The following is a 24,069-nucleotide window of genomic DNA, read 5'->3' on the forward strand; positions in this document are numbered from 1 at the left end:
GTATACTTTTATAGATTCTGATCCTGTGCGCATGTACTATCTCCAACTTGTCAGACAATGTGATACATGGCTATGTTAACCCCTTAACCCCCTGGATGCTGCTGTTAAAAGGGACAGCTGTATCTAGCTGGTTAACAGAGTGTGATGGCTCCAACTTTAACCCCATCAGCGTCATGAAATCATGAATGTGTGATCCTGATGGTTGTCATAGCAACCATTGACAGAAACCGGCACCAAAGGGAAAAAATTTTTTAGCAGGGATTTGTGGAATGCATTTGAGATGTGAAGAGATGGAGGTATTTTTAATCTCTAGGCCACCAGTTTACCTCCAAAATTTTATATGGTCCAATAAGTTAGTATACTAGAGAAGGGAAAGCATTAAAATGCTTGGATGCTCGTTACACAAACTAAGCAATTTAACAAGTATTTTTTATAAAGTGATAATGTAAGTAAACCAAAATGAAATTTTTTATTTAGAAAAAATGGAAATTTCAGTGTAATTTATGAAAGAAAAAAAAAAAAAAAATATATATATATATAGGGTTAACTTGCACTAAAGGGTACACAGGTTTTATGCAAAATATCCAGCTAAAACAAGTACAATGACCAAGCCTGCAAGGTCCAAAAACGCTGCAGGACCTTGTGTGACGTCACAGTCACGTGATGTGTCACGTGACAGGCAGAGAATAGCTAAGGAGCGCTGTGAGAGCCAAAAACAGGCAGAAATCCTACGCATTACGGAATTCTCGGATTGCTTCTTTAGGGAAGCGTTTTTGGACCTTGCAGGCTTGCCCCTTATGCAGCGTCTGTAAGCTGCATAGGTTGGCGCTTCATATCTCCAGCCGCACGCTAGTTTCCGGCCGGGACAGCGGCGTGCAGGGAGATTAGACCCCCTTGTTTGCATCAGAGACAACTGTTATCTCAGAGCGACTGATTATCAGTGGAAAGGACCTTTTTCCTTGGATTCACTCCTGAAGATTCACTTCCTCGGTATAATTCCTCCCTTGCCAACTAAAGTTTATTCAAGGTAATTCGCCCTCTCATGGGGTCATTGTACTTGATTTAGCTGGATATTTTGCATATAACCTGGGCACACTTTAGCGCAAGTTAACCCTATATATTTTTATTTTATATGTTTCTGGACAAATTGAGTGTTTTTTGTCCTATTACTTGCTGCTGTGCACTCTAAGGTCTTGCGCTTAGCGCCGTTAGGTATTTTATATTTATTAATTTATGAAAGAAGCAAGAAGTTCCAAAAATTAAGGACTCACATACACCCTGTATTAGACATAAGGGAGGGCCTAATACACAGGGCCTAATACACATTAAGTTCAAATTGTCATCTAGTGGTACTCTTAGACTTATAAGGCTATGCACAAAGTGCAAAGCCTGACAGAAGTTGCAAAGAGGATCATCCACACACCCTTCAAGGCAACAGCTGTTGCACCTCATAAAAAATTAGATAAGTATAGTTGTGGCACCTTTAGGTATCCAGCTTTGAGACAATTGAAGGAAAAAGGGGATAAGCCAGCTCACCAGTAACCACCGCAGAACCTCAGAACTCCGTATAGACAGACGTCAGGACCAACCATGAAAAAGGAAAACTTTTCAGTTGCATAAAAAAATTATCTTCTTTATTAAATCATGTTAAAATAGACATTTATCAATATGCTCTCCAGGAAAAATGCCTAGACCATGGACAGAGGCTACGAGTTTCGATCAGAATGATCTTTGTCCAAACTGTTACAGTGTATAGATGAAACATTGCATGCACTTAAAAATTTTGTGTTTTTTTTTTCAGTTTTATATATCACCATGATATAGCATGCTACAGCGAATGAATGATTCATTGCATACATAAAACAATTTGAAGTTTTGTTTACATTTTTTATGCCACCATAATGTAACAAAAACTGTGTTATAACATATTGATTAATCATTGCATCCATAAAATTTTGGAAGGTTTTTTCAGTTTTATATATCATTGTACTGTAACAAGAGCTGCGTTACAGAGCATGGATGATTCATTGCATCCACCAAAAATTTTTAAAGGGTATTTTCAATTTTATATACCACAGTAATGTAGCAAGAATCTTGTTACAATGTATGGATGAATCTCTACACCAATAAAAAAGTTTTGTAAGTGTTTTGTAACCACCATAATGTAAGAAGAACTGCATCACAGTGTGTAGATCAATCATTGATTCCATAAAAAGTTTAGAAAGGTTTTTTTCACATTTTATATACTGCCTTAATGTAACAAGAACAGTTACATGAATCATTGCATCCATAAAAATTTTTTGAAGGTTTTTTTCAGTTTTATATAGAATCATAGAATCATAGAATCGTAGAGTTGGAAGGGACCTCCTGGGCCATCTGGTCCAAACCCCTGCTCAAAGCAGGATTCACTAAATCATCCCAGTCAGATGTCTGTCCAGCCTCTGTTTGAAGACTTCCATTGAAGGAGAACTCACCACTTCTCGTGGCAGCTTGTTCCACTCATTGATCACTCTAACTGTCAAAAAGTTTTTTCTAATATCTAATCTGTGTCTCCTCCCATTCAGTTTCATCCCATTGCTTCTAGTCTTTCCTTGTGCAAATGAGAATAAAGTTGATCCTTCTACAATGTGACAGCCTTTAGATATTTGTAGACAGCAATTAAGTCTCCTCTCAGTCTTCTCTTTTGCAAACTAAACATTCCCAAATCCTGCAACCTTTCCTCATAAGACAGGGTTTGCAGACCGGTCACCATTCTGGTCGCTCTTTTCTGAACTTGCTCCAGTTTGTTGATGTCTTTTTTAAAATGTGGTGCCCAAAACTGGACACAATATTCCAGATGAGGTCTGACCAAAGAGGAGTAGAGGGAAATAATGACTTCACGTGATCTAGACTGTATGCTTCTGTTAATACATCCTAGAATTGCATTTGCCTTTTTTGCTGCTGCATCACACTGTTGACTCATATTCAGTCTGTGATCTATTAGTATACCCAAGTCTTTTTCACATATGCTGTTGCTTAGCCCTATTCCTCCCATTCTGTATATGCTTTTTTCATTTTTATTGCCCAGATGTAGTACTTTGTATTTTTCCCTGTTAAAAACCATTCTGTTAGTTGCTGCCCACTTCTCCAGTTTATTTATATCTTTTTGAATCCTCTCTCTCTCTTCTCTAGTATTAGCTATCCCTCCTAGCTTTGTGTCATCAGCAAATTTAATCAGTTTACCCTCAATTCCTTCATCTAAATTGTTGATAAAGATGTTGAACAATACAGGGCCCAGGACAGAGCCATGTGGTACCCCACTTGAGACATTCTTCCAACTGGATGTGCAGCTATTTACAACCACTCTTTGGGTCCGATCACTAAGCCAGTTATGAATCCACCTAACAGTTGCCTTGTCCATTCCATACTTAGTCATTTTTTCAATAAGGATTGTATGAGATACTTTGTCAAATGCTTTGCTGAAGTCAAGATATACTATATCTACAGCATTTCCTTGATCCACCCAATCAGTGATTCCGTCATAGAAGGAAATTAAGTTAGTCTGACATGACTTATTAGTTGCAAACCCAAGCTGACTCTGTTTAATCACTTCATTCTTATCCAGGTATTGACATACATGTTGCTTAATAATGTGTTCAAAGATCTTTCCTGGTATAGAAGTCAGACTCACCGGCCTATAGTTGCCTGGGTCCACCTTCTTACCCTTTTTGAAGATAGGAACAACATTTGCTCTTCTCCAGTCTTCTGGGACTTCTCCTGTTCTCCAAGAATTTTCAAAGATTATGGAGAGGGGTTCAAAAATTTCTTCTGCTATCTCCTTCAGTACTCTGGGGTGTAATTCAGCTGGACCTGGAGACTTGAATTCATTTAGGTTAGCTAAGTGTTTCCTCACTATCTTTCTGTTTATAGATATCCTGGATTCTTCTATTCCCTTAATAGGACAGTGAAGAGAAGTTGATGTTACATTTCCTTTCTGAGAAAAAACAGATGCAAAATAGGAATTTAAAAGTTCGGCCTTCTCAACATCCTGTCTTACCATTTCATCATTTTCATCCTGTAAAAATCCTATAGCATCTTTGACTTTTCTTTTACTTTTGACATATCCACAAAATCCTTTATTATTGCTTTTGACATCTCTTGCAAGCCTCAATTCATTTTCAGCTTTAGCTAATCTGATTTGTGCCCTGCAGGTTCTGCAGACAGCAATATATTCTTCTTTAGATATGCCTCCCTCTTTCCATTTTATAAACATTGTTTTCTTCCTTTTTAGCATGTGCTTAAGTTCTGTGTTCATCCATCCTGGTTTCCTTAAATGCTTCCTATTCTTCCCTCTTTTTGGAATTGTTAACAATTGTGCTTTGAGAATTTCATTTTTCAAGATTTCCCATCCTTCCTGGACATTTTTGTCTTTAAGGATATCCAGCCATTGGATCCCTCCAATTCTCTTTCTGAATCCCTTAAAATCTGCCTTTCTGAAATCTAACCTTGACGTCTGAGTCTTCACAGGTCTTCCTCCTCTAGTTATCCAAAATTCTAAAATAGCATGGTCGCTACCTCCTAGGGTCCCAGCCACTTTTACCTTCTCAACCATTTCCTCCCTGTTTATAAGGATTAGATCCAAGGTAGCAGTTCCCCTTGTTTTCTCCCATACCTTTTGGAAGATAAAGTTGTCAACAAGAGAGGATAAAAATTTCCTTGACCTGTTAGTTTTGCCTGAGAGAGATTCCCAACAAATGTCTGGATAGTTGAAATCTCCCATGACAACTATGTCATATTTTTTGGAGGACTTGGCCATTTGATGCATAAAGAGTTCATCCATATCTTCAGCTTGCACAGGCGGCCTGTAGTAAATGCCTACAGTGGTGTCCTTTCCTTGTATTCTTACCCAAACAGTTTCCACAGAACTCCCAGTCTCTGAAGCTTCAATCTCTGTGCAGATATACGCGTGTCTAACATACAATGCGACACTTCCTCCTCGTTTATGTTTCTTGCAAATAAGTTGTATCCTTCTAGTCTTGTATTCCAATCATGTGTATTGTCCCACCAAGTTTCAGTGATTCCAATGACATCATATTTATTTTCCTGTGTTAGTAGTTCCAATTCTCCTTGTTTGTTGCCCATGCTTTGTGCATTAGTATAGAAACATTTTAGTTTGTGATTGGTTTCTCTTTCTCCAATATTTTTATTAATTAGATTCTTTTGTCTTTGTTCTTCCTTTCCACTTCTAATAGCAGAGTTCTCAATAGCATTTGTCAGGTGTATGGCTCTTTCTGGTCTTTTGCTTCCCTTCCCATGTTGTTCTAGTTTAAAGCTCTCCTTACAAATGTAGCAAGGCGACTTCCAAATACATGCTTTCTAGTCTTCGTAAGGTGCACCCCATCTCTAGCAAGTAATCCATCGTAAAGGTAATTCACTCCATGATCTATAAATACAAATCGTCGCTGACGGCACCATCGACGTAGCCAGTTGTTCACCTGCAGAATCTTATTCCACCTCCTTGTTCCATGGCCATCCACTGGGAGGATGGAAGAGAAGACCACCTGCGCTCCCATATCACCGTAATGTAAGAAGAATTACATTATAGTGTATGGATGAATCATTGAATCCATAAAAAGTTTTGGAAGGGTTTTGACCCCTTTCCTTCATTGGACGTAATATTCCGTCCATGTGCCCTGGGCCCTAATTACCATGGATGGAATATTACGTCTAATGCGATCAGCGGTGCCCACGTGATGAGCGCCGCTGATCGCGGCCGGGTGTCAGCTAATTATCATAGCTGACACCCGGCACAATGTGTCAGGGGCGGTCACGGACTGCCCCCGACACGTTAACCCCTTGTACACCGCGATCAAACACGATCGCGGTGTACCGGGGGTTAAAGGGAAGCATCGGCAGGGAGGGGGCTCCCTCCGTGCTTCCCTGAGCCCCCCACAGCAGCGCAATGTGCAGCGCTGCTGCGGGGGTCTCCTTTCCTGCAGGTCCCTGGATCCAATATGGCGGCGAGGACCTCCGGGGGCCTGCAGGAAGCTGGCTTTCTCAGTGCCTGCAAAGCGCAGGCAAGGAGGAAACCTGCACAATGCCTGTGACAGATTGCTGATCTGTCACAGCGATCTGTGATGTGACAGATCAGCGATCTGTCACAGGACAGTTATGTCCCCTCTGGGACACTGTAATAAAGTAAAAAAAAAAAAAAGTGTAAAAATAATTTAAAAAAAAATCGCTAAATAAATTCAAGAAAAAAAAAATATTCCCCAATAAATTCATTTTTTGGAAATAAAAAAAAAAACAATAAAAGTATACATATTTGGTATCGCCACGTCCGTAATGACCCACCCTATAAAACTTTCCCATTAGTTAACCCCTTAAGCGAACCCCTTAAAAAATAAAAAACGAAGCAAAAAATAATGATTTATTATCATACCGCTGAGCAAAAAGTGCAATAACGCGCGATCAAAAAGACGCATATAAATATCCATGGTACCGCTGAAAACGTCATCTTGTCCTGCAAAAAACGACCCACATACAGCATCATCAGCAAAAAAATAAAAACGTTATAGCTCGCAGAATAAAGCGATGCAAAAATAATTATTTTTTATATAAAATTGTTTTCATTGCATAAAAGCGCCAAAACATAAAAAAACGACATAAATGAGGTATTGCTGTAACCGTACTGACCCGAAGAAGAAAATCGCTTTATCAATTTTATTGCACGTGGAACGGCGTAAACGCACCACCCAAAAGAATTTCATGAAACGCTGGTTTTTGTAAATTCTGCGTCCCAAAAAACAAAATAAAAAGCGAACAAAAAATGTCACGTACCTGAAAATGGTACCAATAAAAACGTCAACTCGTTCCACAAAAAATAAGACCTCACATGACTCGGTGGGTCAAAATATGGACAAATTATAGCTCTCAATATGTGGTGATGCAAAAACTATTTTTACAATAAAAAGCGTCTTTTAGCGTTAAATAATAAAATTTAAAAAATGTATTTATTTCCATTTTCCCATTAGGGTTAGGGCTAGGGCTAGGGCTAGGGCTAGGGTTAGGGCTAGGGTTAGGGGTGTGCTGTGGTTAGGGTTGGAGTTAGAATTGGGGGTTTCCACTATTTGCGCACATCAGGTGCTCTCCAAACGCAACATGGTGTCTGATCTCAATTCCAGACAATTCTGCATTGAAAAAGTCAAATGGTGGTCCTTCCCTTCCAAGCTCTGCCATGCGCCCAAACAGTGTTTTACCCCCACATATGGGGTATCAGCCTACTCAGGACAATTTGCAAAACAACTTTTGGGGTCCAATTTCTCATGTTGCCCTTAGGAAAGTAAAAAATCGGGGGCAAAAATATCATTTTTGTGGAAAAAAAATGATTTTTTTATTTTCACGCCTGGGCGTTATAAACTTCTGTGAAGCCCTTGGGGGTTCAAAGTGCTCACCACACATCTAGATAAGTTCCTTGAGGGGTCTAGTTTCCAAAATGGTGTCATTTGTGGGGGTTTCCACTGTTTTGGTACATCAGGGGCTTTCCAAACGCGACATGGTGTCCGATCCCAATTCCAGCCAAAATCGTCAAATGGCGCTGCTTCCCTTCTGAGCTCTGCCATGCGCCCAAATAGTGGTCTACCCCCACATATCGGGTATCAGCGTACTCAGGACAAATTGCACAATAACTTTTAGGGTCCTGTTACGCTTGGGAAAATAAAATTTTGGGGTGAAAAGATCATTTTGTGGAAAAAATATGATTTTTTAATTGTACCGCTGTACGTTTTAAACTTCTGTGAAGCCCTTGTGGGTTCAAAGTTCTCACCACATTTCTAGATAAGTTCCTTGGGGGGTCTAGTTTCCAAAATGGGGTCACTTGTGGGGAGTTTCCACTGTTTAGGTACATCAGGGGCTCTCCAAACGTGACATGGCGTCCGATCTGAATTCCAGCCAATTTTGCATTGAAAAAGCCAAACGGCGCTCCTTCCCCTCTGAGCTCTGCCATGCGCCGAAACAGTGGTTCCCCCCCACATCTTAGGTGTCAGCGTACTCAGGACAAATTGCACAATAATTTTTGCAGTCCAATTTCTCCTGTTACCCTTGGTAAAATAAAAAAAATTGAACCTGAATTATTTTTTTTGTGAAAAAAAGTTAAATGTTCATTTTTTTTAAATACTCAAAAAATTCCTCTGAAGCACTTGAAGGGTTAATAAACTCCTTGAATGTGGTTTTGAGCACCTTAAGGGGTGCAGTTTTTAGAATGGTGTCACTTTTGGGTATTTTCTATTATATAGACCCCTCATAGTGGCTTCAAATGTGATGTGGTCCGTAAAAATAAAATGGTGTTGCAAAAATGAGAAATCGCTGGTCAACTTTTAACCCTTATAACTTCCTAACAAAAAAAATTTTGGTTCCAAAATTGTGCTGATGTAAATTAAATATGTGGGAAATGTTACTTATTAAGTTTATTGTGTGCCATATCTCAAATTCAAAGGTGGAAAATTGCGAAATTTTCAAAATTTTCACCAAATTTCCATTTTTTTCACAAATAAACGCAAGTTATATGAATGAAATTTTACCACTAACATGAAGTACAATATGTCACGAGAAAACAATGTCAAAATCACCGGGATCCATGGAAGCGTTCCAGAGTTATGGCCTCATAAAAGGACAGTGGTCAGAATTGTAAAAATTGGCCCGGGAGTTAACGTGCAAACCACCCTTGGTGGTGAAGGGGTTAAACGTTTTTTAAACCACCTTAATGTAACAAGAATTGCGTTACAGAGTATGGATGAATCATTGAGAACATAGAAAATTTTGGAAGGGTTTTTCAAGTTTTATGCACTACCAAAATGTAAAAACAATTGTGTTACAGCATGTGTATGAATCATTAAATCCATAAAAAGTATTGAAAGAGTTTTTTCAAGCTATATATACCATCATAATGAACCAAGAAATGTCTTACAGGGCACAGATGTATCACTGCATCCAAAAAAGTTTTGACATTTTTTTTCTATTTTATATACCACCACAATGTTTAAAAAAACACATTACAGCTTCTGAATGAATGTATCCATAAAAAAATTTGAGTATGAATGAAACATTGAATACATAAAATATTTTGGAACTTTTTAAAAATTTTATGTACCACTGTAATGTAAGAAGAACTGCATTACAGTCTAACGATGAATCATTACATCCACAAAAAATTTTGGAAGGGATTTTTTTCAGTTTTATATACCACCTGTAAGGAAGCTAATGGCTGTGTAATCAATGGGAGTTATGTGTCAAAGGGATGGCTGCTCCCTGTGATGCACATAAGCACTAAGTTGTCGATTAGTACACCTGGGTCAGGGTTGCGAGTAGCTCTGAGAGATGGATGGGTCTGGCTACCCACATACCTCACTTTTGGGGGAGGGTATTCACTGTACCCCTTTTCCCTGCAGGACCTGCAGGTGTTTGAGTATCTGTAGTGATGTCATGATCACGTGACCAGCCCATGTGATACGTACCTTACCTGTGGGTGTGGTTACAGCCTACATAATGTAGGCTGTGGTTTAGCACATGGTCTGTGACTCGGAAGGTAGAAGGCCTCCTCTGTGTGTATGGCTCCAGACCAAGCCTGCAGGCTGGACATTGCTCTAGACAGTGTGATCACAGGCCTGAAGGAACAGAGAGCCCGGCAAAGGACTGTTTTGTGTTTTTTTACCTGCTGTGAAGGCCGGTTACCTTTTGTTGTTGCTTTGGGGTTTATGGAGCAAATAAACCCACACGGACTCTTTTAAAGAAGCACGCCTTCTGTTTTCCTCCTGCCGCACCTAAGTGAGTATGAATCCCTACACACCGCAATGCAACATGGACCACGTTACAATGTATGGATGATTCACTAAATCCATAAAAAGTTTTGGAAGGGCTTTTTCAGGTTTATATACCATTGCAATATAACAAGAATTATGTTATAGTGTGTGGATGAATCATTGCATTCATAAAAAGTTTTGGAAGGTTTTTTTAAATGTTTTTTATGACACTGTAATGGAATTAGAACTGCGTTACAGAGTATAAATGAATCATTGCATCCATAAAAAGTTTTGAAGCTTTTTATAAGTTTTATATACCACCATAATGCAACAAGAACTGAGTTATACTTTATGGATGAATCGTTGAATACATAAAAAGTTTTGAAAGGGTATTTTCAAGTGTTATACAACACTATAATGCAATAAGAACGGAGTTACAGTGTATAGATGAATAATTGCATCTATAACATTTTTTAAGTTTTTTTCAGTTTTATATGCCACAGAAATGTAATAAAAAACACATCACAGCATGTAGATGAATCATTGCATCCATAGCGTACACGTACACAGCTGTATGGTGTATGTAAGGCCGGGGTCACACTGGCGAGGAATACGGGAGAGTGAGAGGCGCAAAAAGCACGCATTAGACACGGACCAATGATTCTCTATGGGGCAGCTCCCATCAGCCGTATATTTCTCCTCAGTATCCTACGCTCCGTGCCACTCACAGCATGCTGCGATTGTCAGCGTACTACGCCCGTAGTACGCCAATGCAAGTCTATGGGTGCGCAAAAAATACGGATTACACACGGACCACACGTGTGACTTGCGAGAAATACGCACCAGGTGTCTTTTAGCAAAGCCGGCAATTCAGTGCGCTATACAGTAAACTCACACTGACAGGTTTAATAAAGAAATGAAAGAATAGATATAGACACATAGAATACATATATATATATATATGTATTCTATGTGTCTATATCTATTCTTTTGTTTCTTTATTAAAACTGTCATAGGGCTCCATTGTATGTCCATTTTGCAAGCCTGCGAGAAAATCTCAGCATACGGATTACATACGGATTACATACGGATGCTTACATGCGCAAAATACGCGACCACACCTTGATTACGGATGATATACGGAGCACTGTTTAGGGGTCTGTCATCCGTATTACGCATGTAAAATACTGACCGTATTTTGCGCAGGTTAGTGTGACTCCAGCCTAAAAGTGTCAAGCTCCGTGTTTTTGTAGACGGACTGACGCACGCTGTCTCTCTCTAGTTTTGAATAGGTTTATATTTCAAATTTTCTATACCACAATAATGTTAGAAGAACCACGTTACAGTGTATAGATGAATTGTTGAATTTATAAAAAGTTTTGGAAGAATTTTTTTCAAATTTTGTATACCACAGTTATATAATAAATATCACTTTACAGCATTTGGATTAATCACTGCATCCATAAAATTTTTTTGAAGGGATTTCAGTTTTATATACCACTGCAATGTAACAGAAACCGTGTTAGAGTGTATTTATGAATTATTAAATGCATAAAAAGTTTTGGAAGGGTTTTTTCAAGATTTATATACCACCATAATGTAAGAAGAACCATGTTATATCTTGTGAATGCATCACTGCATCCATAAAAGTTTTTTTAACTTTTTTTCAGTGATATATGCCACCATAATTGAACAAAAACTGTGTTACAGAGTTTGGAATAATCATTGCATCTATAAAGTATTTTTGAAGGTTTATTCAAGTTTTGTATACCAGCATAATGTAGAAAGAACCACGTTACAGTGTATGTGTCATGATCCAGACCGGGTTTTGAGTCCTGTTTGCCCCTTTTCTCTGTCTGGTCATGTCAGGGGTTAACTTTGCCTTGCCTCGTTTTGGTTCCAGGTTGGCCAGCTGTATCCTGCAGGCGATGTCAGTTATATTTTTTGCCTACGGCATGAGTATCTGACTCTGGTAGTACCCTGATTTGTCCTGCTGCGCTTACTGACTTTGCCCGTGTCTGTTCCATCCTCTCTGACCGGTCCGTCTTAGTGTTTCCCTTTGTTTTGGCATTTCCCGGTGTTTGTATCTGCTTTGACTCTGACCTGACTTTGTCTCTTGCTTCTGGTACTTCTGCTTTGGACTGCTATTGACCCTCTGGTGCTCCGCTGACTCTCTGCTTGTATGTTCCCTTTGTACTGCGTAACGGTCTAGGTTTTAACTCGGCTTGTTTGACTACTCTGCTGCCACATGGTGGTAGCCTCACTGCAGGTCTGCTCTTGCAGAGGTGCTGTCCTACTTCCACTTTTTTGCCATCTAGTGGAGCTTGCAGCTACCTGCATAGCTGTAGCATGACAGTATGGATGGATCACTAAATGCATAAAAATTTTTGGAAGGTTTTCAGCTTTATATATCACCATAATGTAGCAAGAACGGCGTTACAGCGTATGGATGAATCAATGGTTCTATAAAAAAATATAATGTTTTTTCAAGTTTTATATACCACCGTAATGTAGCAAGAACAGCATATGGATGAATCATTGAATACATAAAAAGTTTTGGAAGCTTTCTTTTAAAAGTTTTATATACCATTGTAATGTAACTAAAGATGAGCGAACCAGTCAAGGTTTGGTTTAGTTCGATTTGCTGAACTTCCAGAAATTCGCAGAAAATACCAGAACTCCAATAAATTCAATGGCAGGCGAAACCCAACATATACACAACACCTTAATGGGTGACAAAAAGCTTCCCAAACAGCTAAAATTAGGGGCAGACACCAAGAAAAGTGGTATCAGTTAACCCACAGTAGAAATTTGCTAATGGCACAGAAGCAGTCAGCCGTGAGGTATCAGAGTCTGGGCCAGCATTTATAGCTTTGAATTGAAATTTCAATGAAGACTTGGTGGTAAAGGGAGCTGTCACTTACCGTATATAGTCGTGTATAAGCGGAGATTTTCAGCCCATTTTTTGGGACTGAAAGTCCCCCTATCGGCTTATACATGAGTCATATACCTGGGGGTTGGCGGGGGAGGGGGAGCGGGGGTGTCAGATCATACTTACCCCTCCTGGTGCGGTCTCTGCATCCCCCTCGCTTTTCCCACGGTCTCCCTTCCTGCCTTCAGTGGTTACATAGTACCGCTCATTATACTCATGAATATGTGCATATTCATGAGTTTAATGAGTGGTACCACGTATAAACTGAAGGAAGAAAGAGCTGTCAGAGACCGTGGGAGTCGGAGAAGCGGGGCTGCAGAGAGGAGGGGGTAAGTACATCCAATATTCACCTGTCCTTGGTCCTTTGCTGCTCACCGCTATCTGCTGCGTCCTGTGTCAGTGATGTTTAGGCAGCAGGGGGTGTGGTGACGTGGGTAGTGCGTGCTGCGCCCTCTGCTGGCTAAACAGTCACTGTCACAGGAAGCATCAGACAGCGGTGAGCAGTGATGGACCACGGACAGGTGAATATCTCAAGAGCCTGGTCCTGAGCAGGAGAGGTGAGTATGGCATTATTTTTTTTCCAGCAGCATATGGGGGCATAATATATGGAGCATCTTATGGGGCAGCATATGGGGGCATATTCTATGGAGCAGCATATGGGGACATATTCTATGGAGCAGCATATGGGGGCATATTCTATGGAGCAGCATATGGGGGCATAATCTATGGAGCATCTTATTGGGGCATAATCTATGAAGCATCTTATGGGGGCATAATCTATGGAGCATTTTATGGTACATAATCTATGGAGCATCTTATGGGGGCATATTCTATGGAGCATCTTATGGGGCCATAACCTTTGCGCAGCATTATATGGGGTGTATTTTGTATGGAGCATCTTATGGGGCCCATCATGAACTGTATGGAGCATTATATGGGGCTCCTGATTCAATATGGATATTCAAAAACATTTAACCTACTGATGACTCAATTAATTTTACTTTTATTGGTATCTATTTTTATTTTTGAAATTTACCAGTAGCTGCTGCATTTTCCGCCCTAGGCTTATACGCGAGTCAATAAGTTTTCCCAGTTTTTTGTGGCAAAATTAGGGGGGTCGGCGTATTCTCGGGTTGGCTTATACATGAGTATATACGGTAAGTAATCCTTACCCATCTTGGTTGACTTCTCCCTCCTCGTCATAATTACACCCACAGATAGCCCTTGCTGATGGGATGACCTCCTCCGTGTTGCACCTGGTGTGTATGGCCCTTTCCTGTAGTCCTTGTGGGTGAAAAGAGCCAGTACCTCTGCCACCAGCATTGTCTGAGGGTAATATTTTGAGCAAGTCTTCAACTACAGCCCTCTGGCATGCATGCACTGAAAATGGCACGTCTGCCTCCGACATTAGAGTAGCAAATTTCTCCTTGTACCATGGGTCAAGAAGGGTGCACAGCCAGTATTTCATGGTGAAGAAAATGTATTTCACATGAGGGTCTTGGGAAAAGCATCTGGACATGAACTCTGGGATGTATCACAAACTACAAAGTGTCAAACGTTCAGTGTCCTCACCAGGAAGAACACTAACCATCCTCTCCTCCTCACGACACATAGCCTCCTGTTCCGCCTCATCCTCCTCCACCTGTTGCTCGTCATCACCCAATGTGGCTTGAGAATTCACTGTGAGGCTGGGCTGTATGGTATCAGCCACTGTACAATCTTGCTCCATAGCCACTTGCACGGCATTCAAAGCTTCCTCTTTGAGATTCTGCAGCAAACATTTTAATAGACAGAGCATTGGGATGGTTAAGCTCACATTAGCGTCATCAGCGCTCACCATCTTGGTGCAGTACTCAACGTTTTGAAGGACCTGACATAGGTCAGCGATCCACACCCCCTCGGCAGTTGTTATGTCTGGGGCTGAGTGTTACTCTGGTGGGCATTAAAACGCTGAAATTCAGAGACTGCCCTCTGATGTTCACTAAGCCTTGGCAACATATGGAAGGTTGAATAGCAGCATGTGAGCAGGTCACAAATCAGTCGGTGATGAGACAAATTAAAGCTCTGCTGCAGCAAAGCTAGACCAGCGAAAGACTGAGATGACTTTCGGAAACGTGCAGTGACACAGCATACCTTGGCAAGTAGGCCAGGCAAGTCAGGGTATGTTTTTAAAAACTGCTGTACAACCAAGTTCAGCATGTGGGTCATGCATGGAACATGTACCCGCTTGCCAAGCTTTAAAGCCGACACCAAGTTATGCCCATTATCGCACACAACCAGACCTGGTTGGAGGCTCAGTGGGGATAGATATTGATCGGTCTGTTATTTTATCCCTTTCAACAGCTCAGCTGCGTTGTGAGCTTTATCACGTAAACAGATGAGCTTCAGCAGAGCATACTGCCACTTCGCCAAGGCAGTGCTGCAGGTTTCCCACCTGAGGAGTGATGGAGACTTTAGGCCTGCTGAGGCTGAGTAGGAGGAGGAGAGACAGGAAGTGGAATAAGACGAGACAGAAACCCTGATGGAAGTTAGGCCCGCTATTTTTGGTGTGGGTAAGATGTGTGATGTCCCAGCCTCTGACTATATCCCAGACTCCACAAAGTTAATCCAGTGTGCCGTCAAGGAAATGTATTGCCCCTGTCCACAAAAACTTGTCCACATGTCTGTGGTTAGGTGGAGCTCCCCTGTGACGGTGTTGGCCAGTGTATGGTTAATATTGTGTAACAAGTGTTTATGTAATGTGGGGATGGCACACAGGGAAAGAGGTCGCAGAAAGACTCAGTTCCCACAAGTTGAAAAGGCAACATTTCCAATGCTAGCAATCTTGCAATGCGGGAGCTTAGCATTTGGGCATGGGGTTGGGTGGCTGGATATTTCTGCTTTCTGGTAAGCGTCTGGGGCACGGACAATTGAACCCTGTGCTGGGACAACAAACTGGATGTGGTTGCTGACTGTTGTGTGTGTGCAACCACAGGTTGGGAGCAGGAGACATCAGCACCTGCTTGAGATTGGGAAGGCTGTAACACAGTGGAAGGAGCAGTTGTTTGAACATCAGACACAGATTTTGTACCAAGGTGTTCCACCCACCTACTGGGGTGCTTGGCTGTCATGTGCTTTTGCATACTGGTGGTGCTCAGGTTGGCAGCATTATTGCCTCTTCTTACCTTGGTTTTGCAGATGTTATAAATTACAGTTGTTTTATCTGTACGGACTTTCAGTGAAAACTTCCATTCAAGGGAACAACGCACCCTTGGCCTGTTATCTAGCAGAGTCGGGGGCTCTGTGGAACAGTTGACCGAGTTCTATAGTACCTCTGGTCAAATCACTACCTCTTCTTGCCTGTTTTCTTGCTATGGATCCATCCCTCTCTGTACTGCTGTGCTCTCTAGGTGTGCCAACCTGTTGATGTCTCCATGGTCCTCTTGCTTCTTTTGGTCACATGCTTCCACTCGTCTACTTTTCGAGGTTCTGTGACACTTTCTTCACCTTCCGTAACCAGTAGAGATGCTTCTGTTTGGTCTAGGAAGTCTTCATTTTCATTGATGAGTTTCAAAGTTGCAATTCTTACTTCCAGACCCCACACCTTTTCTTCTAAAAGGGCCAGTAGTCTACACTTCTGGCAGGTGAAGTTGGATTCTTCTTCTGGTCGATCTGTGAAAATGTAGCACATGTTGCAGCTCACCAAGTAGGTTGTCACATCTGCCATGTTGCTCCTAGACCCTGCTGACTTGCTGTGTTTTTTCCTTCTTGTGTAATCTACTAGAGTTGAGCGAAACAGGTTGAAAAAATTCAAAAGTCGCCGACTTTCTCCAAAGTCGGGTTTCATGAAACAAAACCCGACCTTAGCGTGAGGTCGGCCACGAGGTCGGCGACTTTAGCGCCAAAGTCGCGTTTCAAAAGATGTTCAGCGCCCTTTTTCAGCCAATCAGGAAGAACGGACACTGTGGGCAATATGATGACATAGGCAGTGGTCACCACCATCTTTGAGAAGGGCATGCACGTGATTGGCTTGCTTTGTGGGGCGTCACAGGGGGTATAAAAGGGCGTGCACGCCGACCGCCATCTTAATTATGCTGATCTCAGAATAGGGAGAGCTGCTGTTGCTGATTCTGTAGGGAGAGCGTTAGGCAGGGAAGAAGATTAAAAAAAACTGCTTCTGCTACTAGTGATTTTGCCTGTACAACACACCAGTCACTCTGCAGTGCAAGGGGAGGCTATATTTTGGTGCATCAGCTCTGTTGGTTATTAGTCTGCCTTATAAGGCTCCCTGATAGCTGCATTGCTGTGTGCACACTGGTGTTCAAACTGCTTTTTTCAAAGCAATCCAAATTTTATTGTTTTGCCCTGGTGAGTTACTGAGCGTTCATTTTTTCACACCTCGTACAGCGGTGTACGCTCCTCACACAGTACCTTGTACCGGCTGGTATCATGGCCAAATTGAAGCTATCTGTGTGTGACTCTGTAAGAAAAAGCCGAGGAGTTTGTCCGTTCTTACAGACCTACACCTTTGAGTTTTGTCCGTTTTTCAAACAGTTTCTTATATCTGCTGTTTGATTACATTGAAAACTAGACAGAGACAGCGTGTGTCAGTCCGTATACAAAAACACGGAGCTTGACAATTTTACATACACACACCGTACAGCGGTGTACGTGTACGCTCCTCACACACTACCGTGTACCGGCTGGTATCACGGCCAAATTGAAGCTATCTGTGTGTGACTCTGTAAGAAAAAGCCGAGGAGTTTGTCCGTTCTTACAGACCTACACTCTAGGGAGATTCCAATTCTGCCCAATTCTATATACACCTTGTAGTTTGTCATACACTAGCCAATTTCTGCCTGTCACATTGCGGTGTAATCTCTCCTGGGCCAGAGACAATAGTTCAGCGACCTCCAATCTAGAGTGAGAGTCAGATTCTCAGCAACACTCTATACACCGTCCACCTTGTCATACAGCATCCAATTTCAGCCTGTCACATTGCAGTGTAATCCCTCCTGGGCCTGAGACAATAGTTCAGTGTCCTCCAATCTACAGTGAGAGTCAAATTCTCAGCAATACTCTATACACCCTCTACCTTGTTTTACAGTACCATATAGCTGTTGTTATTTTGGGTGCTTTTTCACAAAAATGAGGAAGTATGGTGGAAGAGGCCGTGGAAGTGGGCGGGGGTTGACAGCTGGTCCTGATGGTGGTGTTGGTGGTGGTGCTTCTGCTGGTAGTGGCAAAAGCACAATAGCACCTAAGGCAGGAGGTGGTGAGCCTGCGTCATTGTCTGGCTCCACAAGGCCTCGTAGGCTCCCTTTTCTGGGAGTAGGTAAACCGCTTTTAAAGCCGGAGCTTCAGGAAGAAGTTTTGCTTACATTGCTGACACAGCCTCCAGCTCTATCGCCTCCTCTTCTGAAGTTTCAAAAAATAAAAGCACTGCGTCATCATTGGAGGCTCATGGTCATGAACCACACCTTTCCTTGTATCCTTCACCCGTACCAAAATTGAAGGATGCGGCAGGCCACACTACAGATTACTCCATGGAGCTGTTTTCACATACCATGCCTGGGTTATCAAGTCAAATCGTGAATTACTCAGGCCAAGATGAATCTGACATGGAGTGCACTGATGCACAGCTACTGCTAGATGATTCTGCTGGTACATTCACTCAGAGCACTACATTGTCCTCGCAGTGTACTGAGCCAGAATCTGACCCAGATAAAACTCAGGTGCCCCTTCCCGCATACTATACCACCATACACGGTGACACAGAGGACATTGAAGAGGAGGTGATGGATGACCCAGTTGTTGACCCAGATTGGCATCCATTGGGGGAAGAGGGTGCCACTGCCAATAGCTCAGAAGAGGAGGAGGAGCATCCGCAGCAGGCATCAACATCGCAACAGCTGTTATCTGGCAGGCCCGGAGCAGTCCAAAAACGGGTTACAAAAAACAAAAGAGTTGCAGGACAGCTTGGCCAGATGGTCAAATTAGCACAGCGTGCAAGGCCTGAAAATGTCTTCCCTAGTAGGAAGAGTGCAGTGTGGCACTTTTTTGAACAAAATCCTAATGATCAGGCAAAGGTTATCTGTAAGAAGTGGACTAAGACCTTTAGACGAGGGAAAAATCTGAGAAATTTGAATACCAGTTGCATGCTTAGACATTTAACCACCATGCACTTGCAAGCGTGGATGGACTACCAAACCTCACGTACCACATGTGCAACTTCTCCCAATGAAGGTAGTCCGCAACGCTACATTGTTTCTCCCACTTTAAGCCCACTGGTTAGCTCACCACCAGCAGCAAATTTTGAGGTGTCGTCGCAAGGCCAAAGCAGTCAGGGAATCACAATGTTATTGCTACGAAAGACTGAATCTAGGCCATCAGAAAGTACACCAACTCCATCACCATCATCAACCCTCTCTCAGTCCACCATGTCCACCGCTAGTTCCACAATATGCAGCTCTCAAGTCCAACTCACCCTACCAGAGACTATGAGTAGGACAAGAAAGTACTCATCCTCTAATCCGTGTACACTGGGTTTGAATGCCCACATTGCCAAACTAATCTCGTTAGAGATGATGCCCTACCGGTTGGTTGAAAGCGCAGCTTTCCGAGAACTCATGGCCTATGCAGTACCACGCTATGATCTACCCAGTTGGCACTTCTTTTCTCGCAAAGCCATCCCAGCCCTCCACCTTCATGTGAAAGATCGCATTGTCCATGCACTCAAGCAATCATTGCACCTCACCACAGATGCATGGTCCAGTAGGCATGGCCAGGGCCGTTACGTGTCCATCACTGCGCACTGGGTTAATGTGGTGGATACACAGTCCACAGGGGACAGCGGTGGTGGGACAGTGCTGCCTAGCCCATGGTATAGGAAACAGTTGGCTGTAGGCGTTCGACCCTCCTCCTCCTCCAGAAGCGAAAGCTTGTCCACAGAGCGTAGTCGCATGAGCACTCCATCCGCAGCTGCCAGTGTTGCACACGAGGTGTCCCACTATCGATCAGCTAGTGGAAAGCATCAGCAGGCTGTGTTGAAGATGATGTGTTTGGGCGGCAGACACACCACAGAGGTACTGGCCGACTACTTTCAGCGACAAACTGAGTCATGGAGTCATGGCTGGGCAGTCTACATCTTGAGGCAGGCAAGGTAGTTAGTGATTACGGCCAGAACTTTGTGGCAGCCATAGCCCTTTCAAAACTCAGACACATACCTTGCTTGGCTCACACCTTGAATCTGGTGGTACAGTGCTTCCTCAATAATTATCCGGAGTTAACAGGCGTGCTCCATAAGGTTCGAAGACTGTGCTCGCACATCCGCCGGTCGCCCGTACACTCCAGTCGTATGCAGAAGCTGCATCGATTGCTCCACCTTCCAAGCACCGCCTAATTATCGACATTGCAACAAGGTGGAACTCCACCCTGCAGATGGTTGAGCGGCTGTGCGAACAGAGGCAGGCTGTAATGCATTTGTGGGAGGATACACGGGCAGCCACTTTGAGGGCAGACATGGAGTTGTCAGGTGTGCAGTGGTCAAAGCTGAAAGACCTCTGTAAAGTCCTTCAGTGTTTTGAGGAATGCACACGGCTGGTAAGCGCAGATGACGCCATCCTAAGCATGAGCATCCCACTTATGCGTCTGCTCATGAAAACTTTGATGCACATTAAGGAGCAGGCGTCTGCAGCCGAGGATGATGAGGAAGAGGAGGAGGGAAGCCTTGAAGATAGTCAGCCATTGTCTGCTCTGGGACTTCTCCTGGACGAGGTGGAGGAAGAAGAGGAAGAGGAGGAGGAGGAGGATGATGGGGATGATTATTTAGGGGAGGAGAATGCTTCTCGTGGGGCAAGAGAAAATGTTGGCATGGCAAGGTCTGGTACAGGCTTTGTGCGTGACTGGAGGGATGTGGATTTGCCAGAAAGTGCTCCTCCACCCAGCAATCACAATGCATCATTGACACCGGGAACATTGGCCCACATGTCAGATTATGCCTTGCAGATCCTAAAAAGGGACCCCCGCATTGCCAAAATGATGAACGATGACGACTACTGGTTGGCCAGCATCCTGGATCCACGCTATAAAGGCAAATTCCAAAACATCATGCCACAGGAGAACCTTGACCTAATATTGGCTAACAAACAAGCAACTCTAGTAAACTGGTTGGTTGAAGCATTCCTAACACACAGCAGCGGTGATGGTTCTCACATGAGCCGTAGGGGCTGGGGGCAACTTGGAAGAGGTGTTCATGGTGCACACATCAGAAGTGGCGTTGGAGACAGGGGCTTCATGACCATGTTGTGAACTGACTTTTCAAGTCCCGCTCATGACAGGTAATACTGCATCGATTGAAAGTGAGAGGAGACAGCAGTTGTCAACTATGGTTACAAACTACTTTTCCTCCCATATCGATGTTCTCCCTCACAGGTCATTCCACTTTGACTATTGGGCAGCTAAACTGGACACCTGGCCTGAATTGGCACAATATGCCTTACAGGAGCTCGCTTGCCCAGCTGCAAGTGTGCTATCGGAAAGAGTCTTCAGTGCTGCTGGATCAATCCTGACAGAAAAAAGGACCCGTCTGTCGACCCAAAATGTGGATGATCTAACCTTCATTAAAATGAACCATGCATGGGTTTCCAAGGATTTTGTCCCACCTTCCCCTGATGACACCTAGGTTGCCAGAAAAATGGCTTGCTTTGGTCCTCCTCTTCCTCGCACTTGCCCAATTTCGCCTTTTGCAGCAGCTGAATGTCCAACATCAACATATGCCATTTTGTAAACCTCCCTAACTGGGGCCGGGGTCACCACCTAGCGCACCCAACCGTGCGAGTGCCGTTGCCCTGGACAGGTGGGTGGGCCGACTCTTGGGCGCGGGCACTGGCACAGGGTCCCTCATAGTGCAATCAAGTGTCTCTGACGGTGGGGGTCCACACCCGCCATCAGACACACCGCCGTACTATGAGGGGCCCTGTGCCAGTGCTGTCGCCAACGAGTGGGCCCCCCCTGCTTGGTAAAGATCACAGCACTTACAAAGTTGAAATACTTACCTCTCCTTGCTCCTCCGCTGTGACATCTTCCGCGTTTCCTGACAGTGACATTCTGGTCAAAGAGCGCGATGACATCACGTCTGTACGCCCTCTGCCTAAACAGTCCAAGTGCAGAGAGAGGGAAGATGGGGACAACGAGGACTCCAGACTAGTAAAGGGATTCCCTAGCGAGGAGACTTATTTAATTGTTTTAAAGGTTGGGAGCAATTTTTGGGGAGCACGATACTCTGGAGAATGATATCTGGGGCACAACCTACACTGGAGCATTCCGAAGGTGGACATCAGTCACTGGAGCTGCATTTACAGGGCCCATTATACACTGGAGCATTAGATATGGGGCCCATTATATATGGAGCATTATTAGGGCCCATAAGACAGTGGAGCTTCATCCATGGGGACCAACATATGCTGTAGCATTATGTGGAGCTCATCATATACTGTATTGAACATTATATGAGACCAATGATTCTGTATGGAGAAATATATGGGCCTCATTACTCTGTATGGCGCACTATGCGGTGCCCATAATACTGTATGGAGGAATATACTGTCTGTTTTTGGAGCTATTGGAGAATTTAAAATGGATATCAGTCATGAGATGTAAGAAGTGAAGTATTTTTCATTGTACTATACCGCTAATTCTCTGCCGTATCAGAGGATCATTAATTGTGGCATGTGTTAAAAGAGCCCAGTGACACTCTTTGGCCCAGGGCCCACGAAAATCTGGAGCCAGACCTACCCCCCCACAACTTTAGCCAAATAACCCCTAGTTTTCAATGTCTAACTATTATTAGGAAGTAAATTAAGGTTTCCAAGCTTAAGTAATGATAATTGATGTTTTTGGCATTAAAATGGGCACTGTAGGTGTGTCTCCTGTCCTCCTGTCACTGCCGACTTTTCTTCCCCATTGACTTACATTGGGTTTCGTGTTTCAGTCGGACCCTCGACTTTTCCCTATAGTCAGCCGATTTCGTTCGACCCGACTTTTGCGAAAGTCGGGTTTCGTGAAACCCGACTCGACCCGAAAAAAGGCAAAGTCGCTCATCTCTATAATCTACTCAATCAGCCAAGCTTTCTTGCAATAATGTCCTAGAGGCAAAAATTTTCGCGGTTTGGCGATGATTTCCAAGCAGCTGGTCCCGGCTGTACCCAAAGATCTTTTAACTGAGGGAGACTCTTTGCTTTTCCCACAAGGCACCTGGAATATGCAAATTGCCCTCCTCAAGCTTCAATCCCTGGTTTGATGATGCTTTCCAAGTAGTTGGTCCTGGCTGTACCCAATGATCTTCTTGCTAAGTGTTACGGTTCTGCTCAGGCGAGCTTCCTGGAGTGGACCCTCTGGGTCGTGGTACCGAGCCCACCCAGGTGAGCGATCCAGGTGGAACTGACCCCTATACAGGGATCGTCAGGAGCAGGCCCAGGGGGTTCAAATACCACGACAGCTGGTACCAAGAGGGGCGGCTCACAGAGTGACAGGGTGACACCCACAGGACAGGAACGGCCGCAGAAGAGTCCCAGAAGACAGGTGCTGGGTTAAGCCGAGCTAATGATGGGGACTAGAAGCAAGAATGTAAATGTATGGGCTCACTGTGCACGCCGATACAGTTACAGTAGCATAGCTCTGGTGGGCCCCCTCAGAGCTCAGGGCCTGGGGCGACCACCCCCTCTGCCCCCCGGTAGCTACGCTACTGATCCTTGCTCTTGTCTGGGTTCATTAGTGGAGTAGCGAGCTGCCCAAATTTTGACAATTTTGAGATACAGTCACCTTCATATCTGTCACATGGCTTTGGTGGGCACCACCACATACACGTCCTTTAACATCACCCTTTCTCATCTTGAATGCGTTATGCTTATAAAACAAAAAAATACTGGTTTCATATTTCACAAGTACCCCTACAAATTCACTATATCTAACAATGTGAGGTTTTTTTGTAGATCACAGCTTGATTATACATGGCAACAGTAGACTGATGTAAATTACAGGTAAATAGTCACATTTGCTTATCTCTGCAGGCTTTGTGACAGTTGCACAACTGCTAGATAAAGATTTGCTATTTTTAACCCCTTTACAACATGTGCCATATTAGTACTGCACATGTCATGTCTCTCCCTTTGATGTGGGCTCTGGCACAGCCTTGAACAGCCGAGGGTGAAATCGCGATCCAGCTGCGGCTGTTAACCCATTAGATGCCACTGCCAAAATCTGAAAGAGGCATGTAGCGTGTTCTTCCAGCAATGGTGCCAGAAATCTGCCCATCGGTGACCCCATCACATGATTGCGGGTCACCGATGGGTCAGCATGACAGCCAGAGGCCTTTTGCAGACC

Source organism: Dendrobates tinctorius, unplaced genomic scaffold, assembly GCF_039654945.1.
Source record: "Dendrobates tinctorius isolate UK_male_01 unplaced genomic scaffold, ASM3965494v1 ptg000082l, whole genome shotgun sequence".
NCBI classification, from domain to species: Eukaryota; Metazoa; Chordata; class Amphibia; order Anura; family Dendrobatidae; genus Dendrobates; species Dendrobates tinctorius.